Raw genomic sequence first — 27,085 nt, forward strand, 5'->3', positions numbered from 1 at the left:
CATGCTGAAGAGATCATCATTTGAAGCTAAAGGCCATAAAATGACTAACAAAATTAAGTCCCGTAGCAGTAGTCAAATTTTGCATCCACAAATGCAAACAAAAGATGACTAAAAATTAGATGGAACCATATGATGCATATACTGATTGTTAAGTGGGAAATGAGCACCATTTTAAATTGGTGTTCTGTACCTGTCGAGCGTGGCATTATCATGAGTTCTCAGCTTCTCGATGACTGGCTGAATTCCTAACATCAGAAACTCATACCTAAGATGAAGGCGAAATTCTAGACTGTCCTTTGAGAAAAACAAAGAAGATAATAATGTAAATAATGCACACATATATATATATATATATATATATATATATATATATATATATATATATATATATATATATATATATATATATATATATATGCATACATACAATATACATTTTTCTTTTTTGGTAGCTTACCTCTCCAACCCCAGCATTCAGCACAGCATTTATGAATGACATAATGGCTGTCTTCAGATTTACTTCATCCCTGTAATGGCCTGTGCTTCTGTCCAGCTCATTCAAAAGAGACTGATAAAAAATACATAAATATCTAATTAAATACAATTAAAATAATATTGACCCCCTCCCTCAGCCACCAAATGTCTACTTTTTTTTAAATTGAGCATTGCATCATCTAAGCTACATGTTACAAGAAAATGTTTAATGCAAGCATCTTAAAGTTTGTGTACTTCAAGTAAAGAAAGCTATTTGTCTGATATATGTGAATGACTATAAAGATACCTATACGTAAAGTATTTTAACTTATGAGATTCTATGGTATTTACAATTGTGTTTCTGTAGATAGTAGAAAACTCGTAAGCTTATGTATAATGTGAAAAATTCAAAACACTGGCATTTGTTGTTGCCAGGCATGTTAACTAAACTTGAATAAACAAACAGTAAAGACAAATCAACCTACATATGTTGCATAAGATGAGACCTCTACATGAGTTTGTTTGGCTCTTGACCCTTGAATCTTTAATATTATAATTTGTTTGGCTGCAGTAATTGAGTTATAAGACATCAGGTGGTGATAGTTGTGTTTTAAAATAACCATTATTTGACCTGAATCATTGAACCCATTTAGAGTCCAATTTTTGTGTTGTATATCTTTCACAAAAATGGCAAGCTTGTTGTTTCAGTGAGACATTCTATATTGTTTTATACATTTTGGAAGCTTTTCTTACAAGCTGTTGAGATAAATTAAAAAGAAATTCAGAAAAAGTGTTTCTTTCAGGCACACACAAACATCAAGAATCAGTGTATAAATCTCAACAAATGTTACAAACATCATATTCAGATAAACAGATCAACAAAAACAAGCTACAAAAAAGTCACTTAAAAACATCAAAAATAAAAGAAAATAGAATAAAATAAAATAAAGTACAGCTCATAATTTATTCATGCTGCAATGTATGATGGGAGTTATTTGATGAGTTTTGATTGGCTACAACATGCTTTTTGATGGTCGCCGTTGTTATGATTTTCACATTGATTATTGATGTCTGTGTACCTAAATCTTGGAATCTATTGGAATGTTGTGCTCAATTCTTTTCCTACTGTTACAAAAGTCTTATTAAAAGCAGTTTTACCTGGAAGCGAGTCCTCTCTGCAGCATACTTCTGGTAGTGTACCATTGCCTGTAATACTTTCTTATGCCCGTCAGGCACTAAGCAAACAGCACCCAGGATCTCCAACACAGCCACTTTGGTTTTGATGTTGTTCTGGCGGAGGCTTTGGGAAATAGTATTGATGCTCTGGGGGTGGGCCAGTACATGGGCACGGCCCTGGGAGTTGTTCATCAAGGCTTTGATACAGCCGATGATGGATGTATGAATGCGGCACTCTGAGGTTTCATAGTCCATACTCTTCAGGAACTTCAGAAGACACGTCAAGCCATCCAACTCAATGAAACGTGTGACAAACCTAAAGGGAGAGTCATCAAAGGTTTTGTAAGGTTGTTTTGTCCAATGCCTGTAATATCAGGAAACTATCATTGCCACACTGTTCCCAAAAACATGAATAGCACACTCATCCAAAAAAAAAAAACCACACCTTTAGGACAGGGCCTTAATTAGAAAAGCACCTTTAAGATCTCATGGTCTTTTACACAAGGAAAATGAAATATATTTACATGAATTAAAATTGTGCAAGTTTAATACAAATTATCTTAGGAGGTACTTGGTAAAAAACAGAAGGGACTACCTTTAAAACCTTTCTTGTGAAAACATTCTTATCTGCAGAAATCTTGGCAAAAGTCCTAGATGGTATACTCAGTATACTTATCTACACAAATAAAAAAGAAATAAAATGGTATACTGAACAAGTCAACCACGGAATCAAATCAATGCATAATGGTTATGCATCCTCATTCATCAAACTGAGCTAAAAAAGGGTCTCATTATTCAGATTAATTAAGGTCAAGCATGTTTAATCCAATTAAGTGGCCAATCAAGTGACAAGGTTAACACTTATTTCTACCAGTTCCTACATTCCTGCACTTTGTGTGGCTTTTATTAAATGTTAACCAAATGCAGAGACTGCACTTACAGCAGTGAGAGATGATGGCGAAGGGACCTGCATACATGGTCAAACCTTAGTTTCAAAGCAGACATGGCTCACCTGGCATAGCTTAGTGATCTTTGGATGAGTTGTAATCTTTGCAATCTTTGGGAGCAATGCACACATGAGGTCAAAGCTGGCCCTTGTTTAGCTTCTCCTTACCTCACCACTACTGTCTGGATTAGCCCCTTATTCAATTTCCACATTAAATTTATGGTAAGTGTTCACTGACCGTTTCATGGTTGGGCCCTATTTTGCTACTCTACTTGTTTTTGTTAGTTTTTTTACAGCACATAAGGGTTTATAGTAAGTAGATTACTTATCTCACTCCAAACATTTTTACTAAAACATACCAAACGTCTGTTGTATTATTTGAAATACCTACTATTTAAAAAGCAGGGAATATAAATATTGTATATATTTAGTACTATTTTGACATAAAGTGCCATTTGAAATGTATACAATATGGCTCTCCTCAGTCAGAAATTATGTTTGAATTTATTAATCTCACATTTACCAACAGTTCATGAAACAGTGATTCTCCCAGGTTTCTCATTCAGACAGTCTTTGCCACGTAAAATAAACATTTGTTTATTGAAGTGCTGCTTCCTGATTCCTTAAAAGTTCAGCTAGTTCCAGTCCTGATCTGATAATCATAATCCTATTATGAACAGTCTCTGTGATCGTATGTATTCATTAACATTTTCCAGTGCTAAGGGATTACAGATGTTAGTGAAGCAGGACTGTTCAGCAACATGTTAAGGAGTCTAACTAACTCTACAAACTCTAAGTAAGAAAACTATTTCAAACAACCGTAGTTAAAATTTATACATATATATATATATATATATATATATATATATATATATATATATATATATATATATATATATATATATTCATAATCTGCCAGCAGGAGGTGTTTTAAGCATGAGAAATGGAGGTTTCAGATAACAACTGTAGACAAAGCAGCTCTGAGCTTACAAATGCTGCCTTACATGCAGGATGAAATAACAATAAAAATTTGAAATATAGTCTTCCTTCAGAAATACAGTGATATAAAAACACAATACATCTTGGTTTCATAAATGTGCATTACATGCTCCTGTTTATTAAATAAAGCCTTTTGGAAAATCTGTCAGTTTTGATATCATGGCAGGTTGCCACATATATATATATATATATATATATATATATATATATATATGGGAAACACATCCCACAGCACAATAACCTGAGACCAACTTAATTTCTCATTGTTGAGAGTTTGACTCATAGATATAATTTTATAACTTTTTATTTTTCTTTGCCCTAGTTTTCCCATAATTCCTAGTAAGTTGCAACTTCTAGTGTAGTACCTTTCCATACAGATAGCACTACATTACCCAGGTTGAGAGGTCTATAAATAGACCTCACTTCCTTCCTTTATTCTTTTGCAATGGTGAGATGTAGGTGTTTGAATGGGTACCAAACCATGTCCTTTGAGCCTTTTCCTAGGATGCATTAATGACATAAGATCAACCTGTTTGTCCTGTTGATAATGTGCATCCTGTCCATCATGTCAATTTCTTCTCAACATTTTGTAATGTGCTCCATGAAAATTTGATGTGATATTTATGTCAAATGATTTACTCATGACTTGTGCAAACATCCAGTGGAATAAAAGAGAGCAAAGGACTAGTGATTTCCAGTGTTTTAATCAGACACACCACCAAATCTTTATAATTTAAATAACTTTGGATATTTTAACATCTTATATTCAACACTCATTTGCTGTGTTCGTAGCCAGACCAATAAACAAACACAGACCGGAAGTTAACCTCATAATTTGTACCATGGGGAACCAAAATGTACCTTTTTCTTTTTAAAACTTGTTGGTACAATATTGTACCTTCATCAAAAGTACTAATATTTTCCTTTAAGGTACCACAACAGTGAGAAGCCCATTTGTACCTTAACTGTGGCCAATATGTTCCTTCAAGAACTACTAAATGCCTTTTTCCTATTGAATAATATACCGATTCAACAACTGAAACCAACAAATATTTTAATATCAGTAACTGCAAATACATCAGATACAGTGGTTTAGCAAACAAATATTTATTTGTGCAAATAGATCTTTCCAGATTACAACATAAAAATAACAGTATCTTGTTTAAAAAAAAAAAAAAAATTTAATTTTTCTGTAATGGTGAGTCAGAGACAATTGGATCCATTTGCGAGCTCTTTAATAAGGATAGTCAGACAGGCAGGGGATTGACAACAATAACAAGGAAGTCAAAGGCAGAATCGTAATCAGATTCGAGCAAGGGTCGAGACAGGCAGATAATATCAGGGTTGAGGTACACAGGCAGAGGGTCAACAGGCAGGCAGCAAACAATCAGAACAAACGATAAACAGATCAAGGTCAACACAGAAAGAGAGTTGATAGAAAATAATGCTCATAATTATCAGCCGGGGCAAGGATAAGACTTTGCAATGATAGAGAGTTTGAGTGCAGCTTAAATAGCTGATCTAACGAGGTACAACTCGGCAGGTAATCAGACTAGGGTAAGGGCATTATGGGAAATGCAGTTCTGAAAGCTAGTACTCTGGAGAGGGTTCCCTTCAGTGGCCATCGGAAAGAGTCATTGACCCACGATCGTTCTTCTGGCCTGTATCCCTCCCAATCTATGAGGTACTGTAGGACCTGCCCTCGGCATTGTGAATCAAGTATTTTGTTTACTCGGTAGGCTTACTCAAGGGAGGGTTTTCGGTCTCCGCCGCCTAGTCCTGGTCCCTCTCTCCTCTCGGGCCACTCGTAGGTTTCGGCAATGATACATGGAAAGTGGGAGAAATACGATAATTAGAAGGCAAGGCTAGATGGTATGAAACTGGGGTGATTTGTCTGATGACTTTAAATGGACCCACATACCTAGGGTTTAGTTTCTTGCATGGACGGTGGAGGTGCACATCCCTGGTGGATAGGCCAGACCCACTGCCTAGGTGTATAGGCCGGAGACTCTCTGCGATGGTGGTTGGCTTGTGTAATCTGTAAAAACGGAAGACCTGATCCATTAAAACTTCTGCTGTCTCACATGCAGTAGGTAGTTTGTGGAGCGGTACGAACCTGCAGGTTTTGGAAAATCTGTCCATGATTGTGAGGATGGTTGTGAAGTTATTCCAAGGAGGGAGATCCATAACAAAATCCATGGCGATATGGGACCAGGGTCTCTGGGGAATGAGTAGTGCTGTAGCAGGCCTGCTGGCTGTTGATGTGATGATTTGGTGACGTTAAAAGAGGAGCATTGTTGTACGAATCTAACTGTAAATCAGGCCACCAGAATTTATTTGTGGTAAGTTGCAGGGTCGTGATGCCTGGATGTCCTGCGCTGTGAATGTAGTGACCCCAGTGTTCACATAGGTGAGCATGGGTGGACAGTCAGGTGGTGGTGGTTCATGGTTGAGTGCCTTGTTGATATCCGTAATGATTTTCTACTGTACAGGTGCAATGACTACGGAGAGAGGATAGGATCATGACTAAGAGTGCTCATCACCTGTTCGAATTGCCTGGATAATGCGTCAGCTTTGCCGTTCTTGGACCTGGGGATGTACGTGACTTTGAAGTTGAACCTGGTGAAGAAGAAAGACCATCTGCCCTGTCTGGGGTTTAGTCTCTTAGCAGCTTGGATATACTCTAAGTTGCGATGGTCAGTGAGTACGGTGAAAGGTAATATGCCCCCTCTAACCAATACCGCCACTCCTTCATGGCTAGTAATTTCCGATCTCCTACATCATAATTCTGTTCAGCGGGGTTAAGCTTGCGTAAGTAGAAGGCACAGGGGAACAGTTTGGCTGGATCTCCATGGCGAGTATGGCCCAATGCCGGTGTGCGACGCATCCACCTCTATCACAAACTCCTTTTCGGGATCAGGGTGATGAAGAATGGGAGCTGTGGTGAATTTCTCCTTGACAGCCTGGAAATCCTCGGTACTCTCAGGTGTCCATTTGAGCAGATGAGTGCCCTACTTGATTAAAGCAGTTAGAGGTGCTAGAAATTGGTGAACGGCTTGGACCTTGTGTTCGTCCATGGTAACCCCCTCAGAACTGATAATGTACCCAAGAAAGGAGACCTGGGTTTGATTAAGCTCACATTTCTTCAATTTGGCATAGAGCTGGTTCTGTATGAGATACTCAAGGACTGCTCTGATGTGTGTTACCGGGGATAAAAGATCTGGGGAGTATACAAGGATGTCATCAATGTAGACAATGAGGTATTGTTTTAGCATGTCCCAGAAGATTTCATTGACAAACGCCTGGAACATGGAAGTACTGTCGGAGAGATCGAACAGCATAACCAGATACTTAAAGTGTCCTGTGGTTATGGAGAATGCCGTCTTCCACTCGTCTCCCTCCTAGATTCTGATCAGATTATAGGCTCTGCGCAGATCCAATTTAGTGAAGTATTTGGCGTAGTTGTTCCAGGGCGGCTGGTATAAGGGGCAAAGTGTAACGATACTTTACGGTAATGTCATTCATACTGCAGAAATCAATACATGGACAAAGACCTCTGTCCTTCTTGACGAAGAAGAACCCTGCTGATGCTGGCAAGGTTGAGGGTCGAATGAAACTTTTCAGCAGTTCTTCCTCAACATAGGACTTCAAAAATACGACCTCTAGGAGGTAGAGCACCTTTGGTGAGCTCAATAGCGCAGTCATATGGGCGGTGTGGAGGTAATATAGTAGCCTCCTGCTCACTAAAAGTCGCCACCAGGTCCTATTATTTGGCCGGTATTACAGGAGAATCCAATTGTTGGGGACATTAGATCATGGAGTTTCCATAACGTACAGAATGAAGCCTTTCCCTATGTTGGGCACTGGTTTGAAGCGTGATCTCCTGAGTGACAAAGTTGATCTTTACTGATCCCAATGGACGTCCATTTAATGCTGCCACTGTCACCCCGGGATTACATGGAAGGAGAGAAATAGCATGGGCTTTAGCAAAGTGTAGATCCACAAAACTCCTAGAAGCCCAAGAATCAATTAAGTCATCAACTTTTACACATGCATCATTACACCTTAGAAGAATGGGCAGATTAAGGAATTCGGAGGAATGGGAAACACTCACTGCAGCGTTTCTGGAACGTATGGGTCGGTGAGGACATGAGGCTCGCAGATTTCCAGACTGTCCGCAGTAGAGGCGGAGGTGATTCCTCAATCGATTTTCCCATTCTTCTGAGCTCAAACAAGTGTAACTGAGATGCATGGGTTCCTGTTCAGGAGTTGCGGCAGGGAGTTCAATTGGTTGTGAAATGGGGACACCTCGATGAGGGTTTTCCCCTCATCATGGCAAACGAGCTTGGCCTGTAGATTGGTGTTGAGACCCTTGCGATACATGAGTTTCAGGGGTTCTGAGGTCCATCCGGTTTGCGCTGCAAGAGTGCGAAACGTTAATGTTTAATCGGCAGCTGTATGATTACCTTGCCTTAGAGAAAGTAGCTGTTCTCCGGCTTCTTTTCCTCATGCGGCGTGTTCAAACACCTCCCTGAACTGGCGTAAGAAATCGGAATAAGAGGGCAAAGTCATTTGTCTGCCCTCCCACATGGCGTTAACCCATTGCCAGTCAGTAAAAAACACAGCAGAGTCATTTTGAGATATAAGTGAGACTGTTGATTGATGAAGAGCAAGCATTAAAGCAGAAAACCCTTACACGTCACAGGATTTCCATCAGACTTCTCAGGCAAAGAAAGTCGAGGTGATGCGGGGTTAGTACTTAGATTTGTTTTGGTCATAGTGGGAGGTGTTGCTGCCGTAGCCAACAATAACAAGGATGTCAAAGCCAAAGGCAGAATCATAATGAGATTCAAGCAAGGGTCCAGGCTAGCAGATAATATCAGGGTTGAGGTACACAGGCAGAGGGTCAACAGGCAGGCAGCAAACAATCAGAATAAATGATAAACAGACAAAGCTGGACATTGAACATGGAAAGACAGAGGCAATGGAAAATAACATTAAGAATTACCAGCCGGGGCAGGGGTAAGACTTACGCAATGATAGAGCATTTGAGTGCAAATTAATTAGCTAATCTAACGAGGTACACCTGGGCAGGTAATCAGACTAGGGTAAGGGCATTAAGGGAAATGCAGTTCAGAAAGCTAGTGCTCTAGAGAGGACTGAACATCAGAAAGAGCCACAGAGGTGCGATTCATGACAATTTCACAATACAATTAAGTTAAAATGTTACAGTACATAAAATACAATGACACTAAAATGTTACAAATGTTAGTTACTTTCCTCCCTTTGCATACAACATCCCTGCATTTATTTGTCATTTACAAAAATCCTCCACCTCAACTGCTGCAAATTTCAGATCCCTCCATTTTTTCAATGCTGAAGATTCTTTTCACTGAAGACTTCTATCCAGTCAGACGTTCAACACAGTGGGATGTGGTGTGGCTCTTTCTTCCTGAACTAAATGAATAATTTGTATTAGAAAAGACAAAAGTAAAGTGATTGCATTTATAATCACACTGACTAGTTACAAACATACCCTGATTATACAGTTGTGCTCACATACTCCTTTCAGAATATGCAAAATGTAGATAATTTTAACAAAATAAGAGGATCAGAGAAATGTCATGTTATTGTTTATTTAATACTGTCCAGAGTAAGCTATTTCACATAACACAGATTTATATATTCTCCACAAGACATCTTGGATGATCCACAACTGTTCTGTAATAGTTGTGTTCAACTGCCTACTGTTCTTCCAGCATATTCTGCATATTTGAACCCTTTCCAACATTGACTGTATTGTTTAGAGATCAGTCTTTTTACACTGGGGACATTTGGGGGCCTCATACATAACTATTATATAAATATGCAGAAGATGCTATAAAAACAAAGAACGCACAGGAGGATTTTTTCAAGATATTTTTGATAATATCTAATAGCATTCTTTCCCTCCATAAACAGCAATGCAACTTACATAGGAAACAGTAGGAAAGACCTTATTAACGTAATCCATGTGACTCATTAACCTCAATTTAATGAAGCAATGTCAGCGGTACGTTTGCACAAAAAAAAACAAAAAAAACAATTTATTTACAAAAACATTGATCTGCAATGCACTTTCCAAAGAGCACCAAAATGCATTCTTCTTGTGTTCACACAAGAGCTGACACGGTCACAATAATGCACTTTGGATGAATTATTTTGTAAATACGTGGTAAAAGTTAAACCATAGATGTGAGTGACATGTATTAGCCTAATGTCTTTCTTAAAGTTCCGGATCTTGAATGTGAAAGTTGTGTTGCTACCAGTGGAAAGACAGAAAGATTTTGGATTTCATCAAAAGTTAAAAACTAAGATCTTAGGAGTGTGAAACAACATAAGGTTGAGCATATAATAACAATTTTAATTTTTTTGGGTGAACTTACAATCCTGGAAACAACTAAACAACTAAAATGCAAATAAGAAAATTGTTCTGATTGTTTACTCACCCTTATGTCTTCCAAATCCAAAAGACTTTAGTTTCTCTTCGAAACACAAAGATCTTTTGAAAGAAATGGGACATATTTCTTTTCCTCCACTCCTCACAACTGCAACTTTGATGCTTTAAAATAAAAAAAAAAAACAGTAGTACAACTAAGTTATATGAATAGAGCAGTTTAGTCCCAACTTTTCTAAGGAGACTCAACCACTGTATATTATGAACAAACTGAACTTTTATTCACAATTTAAAAAACATTTTTTTCCAAGTATTTTGTTTACCATATCTGATGTGTGTACTGATAAATGTTTAAATGAGAATTAAAGTATAAATCTGTCATCATTTAAAATGCTTGAGTCGTGAGAAAACTTGGTATAAACTTTTTTTATATGGATTTTTCATATGGACGTTTTGCAATCTTTTTATTTAGGAATTTCAATTAATAGGTGTGTGGAATAAGGGCGATAATGACTATTTTGATTTTGAGATGAACTAACCCTTTAACAATAAGCTTCCATTGTACAGACATTGGCAAAAGAGAAATACTGGTAGTCTTCTGATCCTTCAAAGTCTTCAAATGGGCATGAAATAGCATCTTCCCCAACAGTAGAAAGTCTTCACCTGCATATAAATGCAAAATACACATATGACAATACTACACTACAAGATTCTATCATATTTAATGTGAATGACTTGTTTCTTTATGGTAAAGCTCATGAAACGTAAGTTAAATCTAAGATGTGTTTGTGTTGCAGAACGCAGAAGACTATGTTAGCATTTATTCAATTTAATTTTAGTAGGAAAATGTTAATTTATTTCAATTTTACTCATTTTGTATTGATACTTGCCTCAAAGTTAAGGATGAAAACTTGTTAAAGATTTGTATAGGTATAGGTTTGTAACTTACTACTTACAAGATTTCACAAAAAAGCTGTGCCCTGAGACCAGTGTGACGGGACTAAGTGATTGACATCAGTCTTCACCTATCAGGGACTGGGTCAATCCATTTAAGGCTGGATTGGTTGTCACTCGGGGTGCGTCACGTCCGATTTTTCCCGCCCGTGTTCATTGTTTGTGTGGACTAGCTGCAGGTAAGCACGCTCTACTTTAACTGGTAGATGTTTTTTTTAGGACCCGTTGAGTACATGTGGTTTTTAAAGTGTTCCTGTGTACCATTATAGTGTCTCATTTGCATTGTTGCGGCATTAGTGGAGCTGATGACTGTCCGCCTTTCAGGTAATGTGCATTCTTCCGAGCTGGTGTTTTTAACCTGTTAACATGCTTGCGGAGGTAATGTTGTTACGCACAAAATAGGCATGATTTCCTGTACCCCATTGTGTGCGCGGAAGGCATGAGTGACAAACCGGTGCCCATAACTATTTATTGCGGCGTAATATTCTCACGGTAAGTGCTACCAATATTTAAAATTGAATTTGGGGAATTCAATTTTAATTCCCTTGTTCTCATTCGTTACACTTGTCTTTTTGTTTTGTTCCATTTCATTCTGTGAATTTAGTTTATTTTCTTTTTCTTGGTCGAATTGTTTGGTTTAAATTTACTTTTTTTGGATGTAACCCGATTTTGTATTTGATTTAAGTCTTTTGGTTTTCTTTTGTTTGTACCCCTGTGGTGCGGCGTGGCTTTAATGTATTGTTTGTCATACTTTGAGGTTGATGTTGTTGTAATTTTGTATTTTATTTTGTTTTTGCTTCATTGCAGGAGCTGGGGTCCCACGGGTGGTTGGATTTCTCTCCTGGTGGTGGTTCTTGGTATGCTGTGTAACACTGAGTGTTTAGTAGTGTGATCTGAGTGCACAGGTGTGTGTGTGGAAGTGTGCCATCGTAAAAACCGAACTCCTCTTGCCACTGGAAGCCTCAGCCCTGCTGGATGTATGTGATTTTGTTCTAGGGCCTCAACCTTAGATTAATTCTGTATTCATATTCTTTTGTTTTGAAGCGGTGCTTTTTCTTTTTGCCCCCGTATTTTAAAGTTTATGTATTAATAAACTTTATACTTTTATATGCTACCCAAGTGTCTGGCCTAACTTCTTATGAGGGATCCGAACCTGTGTCCAATTATAATTGTTCCCTGGGAATAATCCCTAGGGTGGCGTAGTCGGATTTCTTTGAGTTAAGCGTTGCTGTTAAAAACGATTCCCCCCTCCCGCCACACCAGCACTAAACATTTCTCCATCATCTTTGTGATCTAAAAGTTAGACACATTTGCTGAGTTTCAGACTTCTCTAATATAATGAATTATATGTATATGAGATAGGGCAGAATCAGGTAATCACATTCTTTTAAAAACAGAGACTAAAAGATCACACAGAACATGCATTTCAATTTGCCTTGTTCTCAAGTAAAATTCAGTAAGCCTGTCTAAGCGTGCACACACTCAGCACTGTTTCATTGATGACTAATCTGAACACCTCTGATTATTCCACTCATAAAATCAACAGAATCATGTGTGAATAGTTATAATGAGCAACACGGTAAAATGCAGAAAAAAGAGTCACTTCCATATTTGTCCACGTGTCTTAGCATTCATAGGAGGAAACCAAGGATAGCATTGAAATTAGAGGGAAAAGCAATAGTTAAAAGTAAAAGTATTGAAAAATGGCAGAAATAGTGGGAGGAAGACAAAGGAAGGGGATATTATAAAATTCAAAATTCTGTTAATATCAAAAATTATAGAGGAAGGAATAGGCAAGAAGAAATAGTAATAACTAAGAAAGGCTGAGAGTAGATCACACAAGACTGAATAGCTCCATGTTTTTAATGGGAAAAGAATAATGAGAATTGTGAGAACTGCAGGGTTAAAAGAAAATACACAACATATCATATTTTGCTGTATTTTAACAGCAGAAAGACAGGTGCTTCAAAACCTGATGGTGATACTAGGAACAGAAGAAGAGATGAGAGGGATAAGAAATACAAGTAAAGCATTATTTAAATTTCTAAATGACAAATGATTAATAAGTTAGAATATGAGCACTCAAATTATGTTACACAATTACATTAAGTGGTAGTATGCACCTAAAGGTTGTTTGCAATCTGCCATTAACCAAGAGAAGAAGAAGAAGAGCTGAAATTGTGTCATTGATAGGCGACAATGACCAAGGATGGTTAATTATTTAAATCTTGAATTTCTTTGAATTTGCAAATCGTAGAGAACTTTTGAGATAACGTAAGTACACAACTGCATGAAATATATAAGAATGTGCAAGTGGTTTTGGATAATTTATTACAAAATCTTACCTTTGAATTTCCTCCTCTCTTTGTTTGATAATTTGAGTTGAGCTTCTCTTAAGCATATGAAGTTCCTCTGTTAATAAAGAAGCGGAAGGTCTGTTTGTGCTGGCGCTTGTAGATAGGTGCTCTACATCCCGTTCTTCGCTGTTTGAAAATTCTGTTAATGGCTGATCGTCTTGGTCCATCAAGTCTTCTGTTATGTAGCCTAATAGTTAATCGTTAATATTTAATAGTTGCAGTGGGCACTGTTGAGCAAATGCCATATTATATATGTAGTCGTGATCATTCAATACTAAATCCATTCACTGCGTAAACATTTTTTTAACGTTATATAAATTTATCCAAATAGCTAAAACCCATTACAAAGCCATTAATTTTACATTGAGTTGCTGAAACATTTATGACTTGTGAAGTTAATATAAACGTAAACTGTCAAAACTCACTTTTAAAGCTTGTTGTCTTCAAAATTAACACTTAAAATCCACCCTCAAAGAGCTTTTCTGTTGATAAACGAGTAAAAGTAGTCTGTTTCGCGTTCTCTATTCTGTTAGAAAATTCTGGATGGTCGTGTTCCCTATCAAAAGCTACTCTCGATGCTGCGCTGAATGCGCTAATAAGAACGTCTTTTGTTCGACCGGTTGTTGAAGCACGTGTGTCAAACATGCCAAAGTTTGGCTTATATAACCTCGGTCAGGTGACGTCACCTGATCACGAACACCTGGAGGTTATAAATAGATGTGACGCGGAAACATCCTCAGGTCTTTTGTCTTCAAGGACCGCATTGTGTGTGAGTGTGTGTGAGGAAGAAGGAGAAAAAATAAATAAATAAATAAAATAACTAAATAAAAGAAGTATATATATAAAATATATATAAAAGAGAAGGAAAAAAGTATGGCGCATCAGGAAGGGAGATGCTTGCCTCCGTGCCAGAGGCAGCTCTCCGAGAGGACGATCGTCATAACTTTTGTTTCGAAGTGCTTGGGGGAAGAGCACGCGATCCTCGGGCTCGAGGCGCGAAGTCGCGAGCACTGTGATCTGTTTTCCATCAAGGTGCTTCGCGCTTGCCTCGCCTTTTTAAAGGAGGATCGAGTGGATCGCGTGCCGATCCGGCTGAGCCGCGTGAGACGGACCAGCCCCTTTCTCTCGGCGCTCTCGCGGATCGCGAAGCCCTCGCGTCCGTTTCTCTCTCGCGCCCCAGCGCTTCTTCTGAACGGACCGAGGAGACTTCATCTCTTGCTTCTGGGAAGCAGAAAGTGCCACCACAGAGCGCTCCTCCGCGACAATAAAGCGTGCGAGGAGCTACTCGAGGTGGTAACTCATGCAGTCGAAAGATTACATCTAGACTGGCCCCAGGGGCGAGAGAACCCCAAGCGCTCGAAACTAGGCGACAGATTTCTGTCGGGTGGCCGGGGGAGGGCCTCAGCGACGGTCTCTCCCTTCTTTGGCGATCTCCACGAGGAGTTGGTGCGCTCGTGGAGTAAGCGCTATTCGTCCCGTGTCTTCGTGCCATCGATGTCGATTTATTCGACTATCGTGGATCTGCGAGGCATCGGGCTACCGATGATACCCCAGGTGGAAGAGGCGCTTGCGGGCTATCTCTCCCCTGGAACTTCATCGTCCCTAAAAAAACCGACCCTCCCCACCAAGCCGTGCCGTATGACATCTTCGCTGGTGGGGAAAGCTTTCAGGCAGCGGGTCAGGCTGGTGCTTCCCCTGCACACCATGGCGGTCCTGCAGGCGTACCAGGCTGATCTGCTGAAGGACTTGAGCACAGGCGGTCCATAGATGAAGAGGCGTTTTTAGAGCTGCGCCGAGCCACAGATCTGTCTCTCCGTGCGACCAAGCAGACGGCCCGTGCCATCGGCCGTTCTATGGCTGCTATGGTGTCCATGGAGAGACATCTGTGGCTCAACCTCACGGGCATCAAGGACAAAGACCGCGCCATCCTCCTTGATGCCCCTGTCTTGCCTTCGGCCTATTTGGCGACTCAGTTAATGCCGCCGCCACTGGGTTTCGGGAGGCGAAACGCTATGAGGAAGCGTTCGTGAGGTTTCTTCCCGCCGTGCTCAAGAGTCGGGACCGTCGGCCACCGGTCCCGACCAGGTCCGGTTCCTTTGAGGCGTGAGGCACAGAGGGACAGTGTGGCGAGCCGAGCACCTCATAGAGACTGGGGTGCGGCTCGCCGCGCTTCTGAGTCCGCCTCAAGGAGACCGGACCTGCGGAGCATAATCTCCGCAAAGAAGAAGTCCTGATGCTGGTGCACTCCAGCACCGTGATGAGTGCCTCCCGAGGAGAAGCGAAAAATTCCAACAGAGAATAAATGCTCCTTCCCGGCACCCTCAGGAAGCCATTGTTCAATCTCCGCCGCCAGTGGTGTTTCGGGGAGCAATGGTTTCCAACCAAACGTTGGATGTTCGGTCGCCTCCTGCCACGTTTCAGGACGCCGAACATCTAACAAACCCCAACAAAGCGAAGTGTCAAAATTAGTGCCCCTTTCAGAGAAGCTGGCAGCGTGGAAGCTTCTGCCAAATATCTCCCCATGGGTCCAAAAGACCATAGAAAGAGGCTACAGGATTCAGTTCGCATATCGTCCTCCGCGTTTCAACGGCGTGATTTTCACTTCCGTGAAACCGGAACGAGCGCATTTGTTGATACAGGAGTTGCAAACTCTGCTGGAAAAAGGGGCCATAGAACGTGTTCCTCTACCAGACAGACAGTCAGGCTATTACAGCGGTATTTTCTCGTTCCCAAGAAAGATGGGGGGCTGCGTCCGATTTTAGATCTTCGAGGATTGAACCATCACCTCAGAACATACAAGTTCAAGATGTTAACAATAAAAATGATTGTTTCTCAAATCCAACCGGGCGATTGGTTTGTGACAATCGATCTAAAGAGACGCATATTTTCACATAGAAATATTGCCACAACACAGGAAGTTCCTGAGGTTCGCTTTGAGGGGCGAAGCTTACCAGTATCGGGTTCTTCCTTTCGGCCTAGCATTGTCACCCGCACATACACAAAATGCATGGATGCAGCTCTGGCTCCTTTACGACTCCAGGGCATCCCGCATTCTAAATTACATAGGCGACTGGCTGATTCTGGCTCAGTCTCAAGAGCTTTGCGCCGACATCGGGATGTCGTCCTAGCTCATCTCGGATCGCTGGGGTTGAGACTCAGCGCCAAGAAAGCGTTCTCTCCCCTGTTCAGAGGACAACATATTTGGGGTCGTATGGGATTCGACCACGATGCAGGCACAGCTGTCTCCTGCACGCCTCGAATCCATTCTAAACACCCTAAAGAGCATCAAGCTAGGCCAGAAAGTCACTCTTCATCACTTTCAGAGAGTTCTAGGTCTCATGGCAGCTGCTTCAACAGTGATACCTTTGGGCCTCCTGCACATGAGACCGTTTCAGTTGTGGCTCAGAGCCAGGGGATTTCATCCAAGGGCCAATCCCCAGAGGCAAATAAGGGTTCTGGCGTCGGAGGCCGTACCCTATCTATGTGGTTCAGACCCGGTTTCTGACCTTGGGTCCCACTCTAGGTCCGTGTTGTCGTCGCAAGATGCTAACGACAGACGCATCACTCACGGGTTGGGGAGCGGTCTTAGATGGCCGTCCAGCCCAAGGGATCTGGAGAGGTCATCTTCTCGAATGGCACATCAATTGCCTCGAAATGAAGGCTGTATTTCTGGCCCTGAAATACTTCCTCCAGCAGTTGAGAGGCTACCATGTCCTAGTGCGGGTGGACAACACGGCAGTAGTCTCTTACATAAATCGCCAGGGCGGACTGCGGTCGCGCCGCTTGAACGAGCTAGCGCGCAGGTTCTGCTTTGGGCGCAGGACAAGTTCCTGTCCCTCAGGGCGATTTATATTTCCGGTCACATGAACAGGGGAGCAGACTTGCTGTCCAGACAAGCTGTGACACATGGGGAATGGAAACTCCACCCGAAGTAGTCAGTCAAATCTGGGAAAGGTTTTACGAAGCAGAGGTGGACCTCTTTGCTTCACAGGAGACAGCACAATGTCCCCCTCTACTTCTCTCTGACTCATCCAGCTCCCTGGGTCTGGACGCGATGGCCCATGTGTGGCCCAGAATGCGTCTTTACGCATTTCCTCCGATTGCTCTGCTCCCCAGAGTCCTAGCCAAGGTCCGTCAACAGGGGTCTCGCCTCTTACTCATAGCGCCCTGTTGGCCAACCAGAATATGGTTCTCAGATCTAATATCTCTCCTCAACGGCTCGCGCCGTGGGCGATTTCCGGTGAGGAGGGACCTTCTCTCTCAGGCACAGGGGACAATATTTCATCCCGTCCCGAGCTCTGGAATCTTCACGCCTGGCCCCTGAGAGGGACCAACTAAGTGATGCTGGCCTTTCAGCCAATGTAATAGAGACTATTCTTAGCGCTAGGGCTCCCTCCACTAGAAGAACATATGCCATGAAATGGCGCATCTTCGAAAGTTGGTGTAAAACACACCATGCAGACCCAGTTTACTGCCAGATTGTTTCAGTGCTAGAGTTTCTGCAAGAGAAAATGTCCTCAGGCACACATCCTAATACTCTCAGAACTTACGTGGCCGCCATTTCGGCTTGCCATGCTCTGATTGAAGGGGCTTCCGTGAGGGAAACACCCTCTAGTTGTTCGCCTCATTCGAGGAGCTAAGAGGTTGAGGCCGCCCAGTAGGGCGACAGTTCCTTCATGGGATCTAGCTATAGTGCTTGAAGGCTTGGTGGACACCCTTTTGAACCACTAGAGTCAGCGCCTGTCAGGTTTCTGACCTAAAGATGGTTTTTCTAACAGCTATTACTTCTCTGAAGAGAATTGGGGATTTGCAGGCTCTGTCAGTCTCGCCATCCTGCCTAGATTTTGCCCCTGGGCTGGTAAAAGCTATTTTGCATCCTCACCCTAGTTATCTTCCGAAAGTTCCATTCTCGACTATAAATCCGGTCATCCTTGAAGCCTTCTGCTCTCCGCCATTCATGACACCGGAGCAGGAGAAACTTCACTTACTGTGTCCAGTCACGTGCTCTCCAGATCTCGTCCACCGCACTAGCCAGTGGCGTAAGTCAGAGCAGCACCCGTATGCTATGGTGGCGCAACCGGGGCGGCTGCCACTAGACAGACTATGTCACACTGGGTGAGAGATGCTATTGCCCTAGCCTATGAGGCGCGTGGTCAAACTGCGCCTCTAGAAGTTAGAGCTCATTCAACCAGAGGGGTTGCATCGTCGATGGCTTTAGCAAGAGGCGCGCCCTTGCAGCAAGTCTGTGATGCGGCAGGTTGGTCCTCTCCGCACACATTTGTTAGATTTTATAGTTTGGATGTCCATGCTACTCCGGGCTCGCATGTCCTTGAGTCGACATCCCAGAGTAATGTCTGAGACCTCTTCAGTGTTGCGGCGCGACACACTACACAACGCTGGGGTCCAGACACTCCTAGTCTTGTGGCGTTGGTATTCTCGTTCCCATTAGCGCATTCAGCACAGCATCGAGAGTAGCTTTTGATAGGGAACGTCTCGGATTACTTGACTGTAACCCTGTTCCCTGAAAAAGCGGGAACGAGATGCTGCGCCTCAATGCCGCACTGTGGGCGTGACTGGACGTCCTTTCAGACAAAAATTTGACCTGAGGATGTTTCGCGTCACATCTATTTATAACCTCCAGGTGTTCGTGATCAGGTAGCGCCACCTGACCGAGGTTATATAAGCCAAACTTTGGCGTGTTTGACACACGTGCTTCAACAACCGGTCGAACAAAAGGCGTTCTCATTAGCGCATTCAGCGCGGCATCTCGCTCCCGCTTTTTCAGGAACAGGGTTACAGTCAAGTAACCCGAGGCGATTTCAACCAATCAGAGTCTTGTTGTCTATACAGAGTCTATACAGGGATGTATAATGACGAGAGTGAACAATTTGTTATTAAATGCAGAGAGCGGTCTCTGTAATAAATTCAACGATAATTGCTAGATGTTAAGTGTCCCCAACAAAGCAAGCCAGAGCGACAGCGGCAAGGAACCAAAACCCCATCCATACAGAATGAAGAAAAAATAAACCTTGGGAGAAACCAGACTCAGTTGGGGCCAGTTCTCCTCTGACCGGACCACAGCACTTAACTTTGTAAGGAGGTGAACCAAAACCTGTAAATGCAATAAGACTAATCTGAGAGAAGAAATTCAAAGGAACAAAAGGACTTCAAAAGGAGTGTAAACAACACCACCCCCTGTTGCCTTTATGACACCCTCATCACCTCTGCTCTTCCTGCTTCCCCTCCTTCTGCCCAAAAAGAGATGGTTTAAAAGTTCATTAGGAATAAGGCATTATATGTCATGTGTCTTGTGAACCTATGGTTCTTCAATTTCATGTTTGGTGTCATTTGAAAGGTCTCAGTGTGATTGGTAAATTGGTCTCAATATCACAGTAATCACTTATATTATGGAAAAGATTAAGAACTTAGTAGAACTGTGTTCTGTTGAGAAGAAGTGTGTCCTCCTTTTGGGTCTCTGAAAGTGTTCCAGCCAGGTGTGGCCCTGGAGCACAGGAACCTAAACACCAAAAGGTTTTACAATTACATTTGGGATCTCTTTGTCTGGTCTGAGTATATAAGGAAAGTGACAAACACAACAAGGCGCGATTCCGTAGCCAGATTGGCCCGTAGTGTGGTGTATGTCCTCATACACTACACTATGTACTTTAAAGACCAGGTATAATGACCTTTTAAGTTTGTTTTATTTTGTTTTGTGTTATTTTTGTACTGCTGATCAGTTGTGCAAATGTTTATCAATTATACCAATTTGGAAACTATTCTTGCCTGATAAAATAAAGCGTCAATCTTGGTTAACTTATAATATTGTCTGAAATAACTTTTCTAGTAGGTTAGTGAATTCTGAGGTTTTCCGCATTGTTGGCGTGCTAGGGTGAGCCAGATCAGCGATCAATGGATGGAGCAGGCACATTTTTGACTTCTTGACTTCTGACCACCAAACTGGCTTAGCATGCTATTACTTAGAGCGCATAAAAAATTACTCTTTTTGAGTCTATCTAGGAGATGGCTGCATTAAGGTAAGCGATCTAGGGGGTAGCCTCTGACTATGACCTGGACTAGCCCAGATGTGTCGTGAGTCTGTTCTGGCCAAACAAGGTCTCTAAGCGACCCAGACTCCTAACGAACAATAAGTCAAAACTAGGAAATATTATAGTTAATTAATGATCCAAATTTAAATCACAACTAGAGGATCAGCAGTTACATTTTAATAAATATAAATAAAATCACGAAAGATTGGAGTCAAATAAAATTATGTATAAGGTCAGTACTATAATTGGAAACCCAAAAGATTAATAAATATTAGTGATTTTTAACGAGATGCAAAGAAAAGACCGAACACGCTTTGACCTTTGACCAGGGCCTCTGGATTCCATTCTGCAGGAAAAGGGGGACCCTTACAACTTCCAGTTAAATTTTAAACACAGCTGTGTCAGATAGTGTAAATGGCTTGTGTGTGTGTGCATCAGGATCTGGTGATCTGTCCACAAAGCGCATCTAGGTGTTCTGGTCTCTGATGAACATAATCTCTGGGTGCTGATCCACCATCTAGTCTGGATATAAACTGTGAAACAGATTAAGAAAGAAACAGGACTAATTTTAGCGTAGATGCCATTGTTTTTACGATGTCACAAGTACATTGTGTTTTAGGAGTAGTGTTCCTGTTTCCAGCAGATCTAATTAATGCAGACTAAAAACCTTTTAGCAGTTTGAGTAATAAAAGTGTGTTGGTGTGTTATATGTGTTGGCTAGATGAAAAGATGCGTCTTTAATCTAGATTTAAACTGACAGAGTGTGTCTGCTTCCCGTTAGGGAGATTGTTCCAGAGTTTAGGTGCTAGATAGTAAAAGGATCTGCGACCTGCAGTCGATTTTGATATTCTAGGTATTATCAAATGGTCAGAGTTTTGAGAATGCAGCAGGACGTGCAGGATTATAATGTGATAAGAGCTCGCTGAAGTATTGAGAGCTAAACAATTCAGGGCTTTATAGGTAATTAATAAGATTTTAAAATCTATCCGATGTTTAATAGGGAGCCAGTGAAGTGACAGAAACAGGCTAATATGATCATGTTTTGGACTAGCTGAAGTTTGTTTATCAAGCGTGCAGAACAACCACCCAATAAAGCATTACAATAATCTAACCTCGAGGTCATTAACGCATGAATTAATATTTCTGCATTAGATGTTGAAAGCATAGGTCGTAATTAAGATATATTTTTACGATGGAAAAACACAGTTTTACAGATGCTGAAACATGTTGTTGTGAAAGATTGTTGTCAAACAGCACACCTAGATTCCTAACTGATGAAGAAGAATTAACAGAGCAGCCATCAAGTGACTGTGTTCTAGATAATAAAGAGAGGCATCTACGCTAATATTAGTTTTCTTTCTTATTCTGTTTCTCAGTTTGTATACAGATCAGATGGTGGATCAGCACCCAGAGATGATGTTCATCGGAGACCAGAACACCTAGATGAGCCCATTCTGTATGGATGGGGTTTTGGTTCCTTACCGCTGTCGTCTCTGGCTTGCTTACTTGGAGACACTTAATTTCTAGTGATTTTTGTCAATTTGATTACAGATACCATCTCTGTATTTAATAACAAAATGTTCAATCTCGACATTATACATCCCTATCATTGTATTCTCCTATTTGAAACTGTTCAGTATTCTGATACAATCTGTATTGTTAAAAGCGCTATATAAATAAAAGTGATTGACTGATTTATTTATTCATTTCAATGAGGACTACTTCTACAGAATGTTGCTTTTATATCAAACATTGTCTTAATTGAAATGGGTATGTGAAATTTCATAACATTTCAGCTATCGTCCTGTTGGAAGGAGTCAAATAAAACCTGGTAACTCTTCATGACAAGGACAATGATCTTACCAACTCCTGTGCAGACCAAGCAACTTCATTACGACCATTGCCAACTTTTGGGGTGATATTCAGCTCTGTTACCACGGCCAAGCCCCTTCACTAAAGAACTTTCTTATTTTCATCAAGCATGACACATATACCAACTTTTTGACTTTTCACATATGCTAAGTGCTTCAAAACGGCACAAAGATGCATGTAAAAAGACTTTATTTTTCACTTTATTTTTAATAAGTTAATACAAAAGAAGTATTTTTTGTTCGTGAATTTTTTGTTAAAAAAAGCAAACATAATGCGCTTTTTGCATGATGCCTTTTTGTCAAGAACAGGAACATTTGACAAAAATGAATTGAAACTCAGGGAAAAACACAAAGACATAAGATAAATAGATCTGTAGAAAGCTTCAAATTACCACTTAACGAAATGGAAAAAAATCATTATAATCTTAATCCGTAAAGATGACTTTTCTCTAAAGGTATGTCTATGAAGAGATGACGAGTCAAGAAAGTAGTATTACTTTTCATGGGGCTTTGCAGCAAGCCTATTTCAACACAGCATTTCAACACAGATCTCCTCAGCTGCTGACAACAGCTTTCTGTTGCTGCTACAGGACAATAAACACTGTTGCAATGTTGCATAAACGGGCAACCAGGTGAATCTGAGTTAGTGTGGGAGGTTGAGAGGTAATGACTAGAGATAATCCTGTGTTCCAGGCATGTTCCGGGAAGACCTAAGACATGCTGGAGGGATTATGTCGGCTGGTCTGGGAGTGTCTCAGTCTTCCCCCGTAAGTGTCTGGGGAGAGGGAAGTCTGGGCATCCCTACTTAGACTGCTGCCCCCGCAACCCAGCACAGGAGATAAGCGGAAGAAAGTGGATGGATGGGGGGTTAACAAAAAAAAAAAAAAACTTACTATTACATTTTTATCTTATTTTAGCTAAAGTAGTTAAAAATGTTTTGATTGAAAAAAAACTGTTTGTGAATCAAATGGCATTTTACAGAAAATTATTTGACAAGAGTAAACAGATGTACAGTGTTAACTGTAACCTTTTTTTTTTATTTGAACCTGATCCGAAAAAAGCAAACTTTTATCTCTTTATACTACTGTAGGTTACGTCAGATTGTTGCAAAGGATTTGTTTTTTTAAAAGCCTGCAATAACATTGAAGATAAGGTTTGCTTGATAGAGAGTGTTTGCACCTTCTTCGATATTGGACAGAAGTCAATTACTGCATGACAAATGTTGATGTTCATCTAATTGTGGCACTTATTAGATTTATAACAGTGTAAAATGACTAAAGCCGTAAATTAGCTATTGGTAATAAAGCTAAAAGCACAAAAATGAAGAATAAATAATGTAATGTATTGTTCATATTAATTTACATTGACTTATTTTAACAAATGTAAAGTGTTCTAGATGTAAAAAGTTCTAGATTTAAAGAACTTGGCTGACTTGTATTTCACATTTTAATTCCCTTCTGCTTAAAACACTGCATTTGCATTAATGAGGTGAAAAAAATACCTTTAAGCCTCAAAACCATATCCATCAGTGGATTACATTTGAGACCCAGCTAGCTGCTGTCAAATTACTTGATGGGTTACTTCTATTTATAGTCAAAAATGTTTTAATTCCTTTTATATTGCAAGTTGCCTGAGTTGTGTCCATCTTAGGCCATGATTTCATGACATTTTCAACATGATTTGCATACACATTCACACGTTTTCAAAAAGATTCAAATTCACAAATATAAGTAAAAACTGATTCCTAGAAATTAAGTGTCCCCCCTTAATTTAAAACACATCAAAAAATACTTTTGACTGTCCCATTGACTGCCAAGTAATAAACCCAGAAAAGTATGAAAGAAATAACTTCAATCTGCCTATAGTATGTTTTTACACAAAACATACAGTATCTACTGCATGCAAACCGCATACTTCTGTCAGCCGCAACATAATACATGTTTTCTACATGTATTTACACTTTAATCTGAACTGAAAAAGTGCATTCTTGTATTCTCTTCGCTTCATACAATTTAGATTGAACCACTGATGGCAGATGGCCTATTTCCTTCATACTTTTCTGGGCCTTGACAGTGTTCATTAGATGACAGTCAATGGTACAGTCAAAATCCTCCAGCTTTTCAAGCAAAATATCTTAAATTGTGTTCTGAAGACGGGTTTGGAACAACATGGGGATTAATTACAAAATATAACAGTCAGTCCCATTTAAGTTGCCTTTAATTTCGAGGTGATTGAGTACAGTGTGACTGACAGCTTACACATTTTTCTTTGTGACTCAGAGAAGAAGAAGCTCTGTTTACCAGCAGAGATGAAAAAGACTCTTTCATCTAGAGTCTAAGTAAGAGTCTAAAGACAGCATGGGCTTAAATTAAGTTTATATATTAAATATAATATAATCCCCACAGACTGCAGGGACATCCCAATCTAGAAAAGTGCATTCTCTTACCTCATTGGTTGCGTCCGGAGGGCTGTCTTTAGATCCTCTACTACCTTGTTTCTCATCTCCATTTCCTCTTCATCAAAAGCAAATAGTGTCTGCATCTGAAATAAAGGTGATCTTTTTCAAACTTTTACTGTGGTTTTAAATATATAAAACTGAAAACAAGCAGTCAAGGAATGATCCAGAAAAGCTATAAAACCACGTCCAGTCTAATGGTCATTTGTGAGATTTTTGAGCTATTTTGCTTCCAAAATGTATTTTTCTGGCTAATGGGAAATAACACAACATTTTTCAATTATTGGGCTCTGATATTAGCTCTGATAAGAGAAAACGGCAAATTAAATTTGGCAAGTGGTTAACTAATCCTGAGCCACTCCACACTTGGGTATAAATAAGCAACAGGTGTAACCACTCATTAGATTTTGCTTGTAGCACAGTCCATTAACTACGAGCTTGAAGTGCTACACAAACAAAGAGGAGGCTGAAGCAGAAGCTGTTTTGGGTAGCATTCATTACAGAATTAGAGGCGTTCTGGTGATTCCCCTGAGTGTCTTACCTAAAGAGCAATTTCTGTGCACAGCCTTTTCAAACCTTTTTAAAAGTGCAGTTTCGGCTGTTTCCTATTTGGGTGTGGTTGTTTCCTGATCTTGAACGACAGTGGCGAGTGCTCTCTTCAGTGTCTGAGTATTCAGAACAACACTCATTGTGAGGCCCTGCTTCTGATGGCACTTTAACCCTGCCACTCCATCCTTTAGGATATAGCATCACCTTCTGGTCCTCACCCGGTTTAATTTTCTGCTGTAAGTGATTCGGTAGGGCCGATTCAGGGCACTCCGCTCATTTCATGAGGAAAAGATCATGGTCTATCGTAAGCTGAGGAGTGCTGCAGCTTCAGCCAGGTCAGACCCAAAGCTGCTAGCCATGCTTGCTTGGACTGCCGAGGTGTCACATGCCACCTTGCCCTGAGCTCTCATGGCTGGACGACTGGTTTCTGGGTGCTGTCCTTGATAACAAATCACGGCCCACTCTGATGGTGCCACTTGCAAGGAGCTTGGGCATGCGTATGGCATTCCCTAACCCTTCTTGCTGGCTTATGGGGACACCTCGGCTCGGCTATGTGATCCAATTCGCCCACCAACCTCCCAGGTTCAGGGGCATTTTTAAGACTTCTGTGGCAGCCTGGAACGCTTCTGTCTTGTGAGGAGAGATTGCTATCCTCCTGGCAAAGATGCAATCAAGCAGGTCCCTCCAGCTGAGGGTGGCGCGGGGTTTTACAGTACCTACTTCATCATACCCAAAAAGATGGTGGCCTTCAACCAATCCTGGATCTACAAATTTTTAAACAGGGCCCTGCACAAGCTCCCATTCAGAATGCTCACACAGAAATGCATGATCAGATGTGTACCATGATTGGTTTGCAGAGGTTGACCATATTTCCATGTCGTGGAGAGGATCTATTTTCTCTGTCTGGAGTTAGACGGTAAGTTGATTCAGAGACACTCAAGTCGACCTGTTTGCTTCTTGTGAATCCTCCCATTGCCAGCTGTTCTATTGCCTAACTGAGGCTCCTCGGCTGAAATAGCTGGCCTTGAGCCCTATATAAAAAAGTGTACTACTTATTTGGGCATTCCCATTTGACCAAATAGCAAATGAAAACACCATGATTTTTCAATGTCACGACTGTGTTAGAAATGTAATATTATCGCTATCTAGGCTACCTGTAATGCTTTTTGACATGATCCTTTTCTTTTGTGTCTCTTTCAAAACCTTGAGAAATTTTCCATATAAACCCCTAAATTTGGAAGTACATTATATTCAATCCTGCAGTAAAGATAGTACTTATTTATACTGAGCTACTTTAAGAACATCTTTAATTTATGTACTACTAGTCTGCTATACTATATCTTGTCTCCTGTTTATATCTTTTTTGATCTTTTGTTCAGTGAGTAATCCATTCTCTAACTATACCTGCCTTTTTCAGTTTATCTGGTTTGTCGTGTTTTCTGACTTGTGTGTTTTTTCCAAATTTGTTAACTTGTTTTTAGATTGCATATGTGATTTATTATTTTGTTTTCATAATTGTAATTTGTTTTGCACTTCTCTGCCAATGTAAAATATTGTAGTGCTTTGCAGCTCATGGAACAAATAAAACCTTGTCAGTTTAAACTTCTTAAATAAGGTTTTGCAAGATGGCTTGTGTCAAATGTCATAGTGTCACGTCTTTGGACTTTTTGTTATTGTTTTTGTTGTTTTTGTCATGTGTTCCGTTTAACCCACTTTAGTTAATTTGTCTTTATTGTCTTCAGCTGTGTGTAGTTTATTAAGTAATTCCGTTGAATATTTAAGTCCTGTGATTTCAGTTCTCTTTGTCCAATCTCGTCTTTAT

General features: G+C 40.6%; 1 long non-coding RNA gene and 1 pseudogene across 1 annotated transcript; one reads left to right on the forward strand and one right to left on the reverse strand.

Moving 5' to 3' along the window:
* Positions 1-27,085, reverse strand: part of LOC122334870 — a 75,044-nt pseudogene that overhangs the window by 42,734 nt on the left and 5,225 nt on the right.
* Positions 10,702-12,099, forward strand: LOC122334869. The gene is made up of 2 exons (XR_006248820.1): positions 10,702-11,164; positions 11,255-12,099. It is a non-coding gene; the product is annotated as an uncharacterized LOC122334869 (long non-coding RNA).

The sequence above is a fragment of the Puntigrus tetrazona genome, unplaced genomic scaffold (assembly GCF_018831695.1).
Source record: "Puntigrus tetrazona isolate hp1 unplaced genomic scaffold, ASM1883169v1 S000000663, whole genome shotgun sequence".
Lineage (NCBI taxonomy): Eukaryota > Metazoa > Chordata > Actinopteri > Cypriniformes > Cyprinidae > Puntigrus > Puntigrus tetrazona.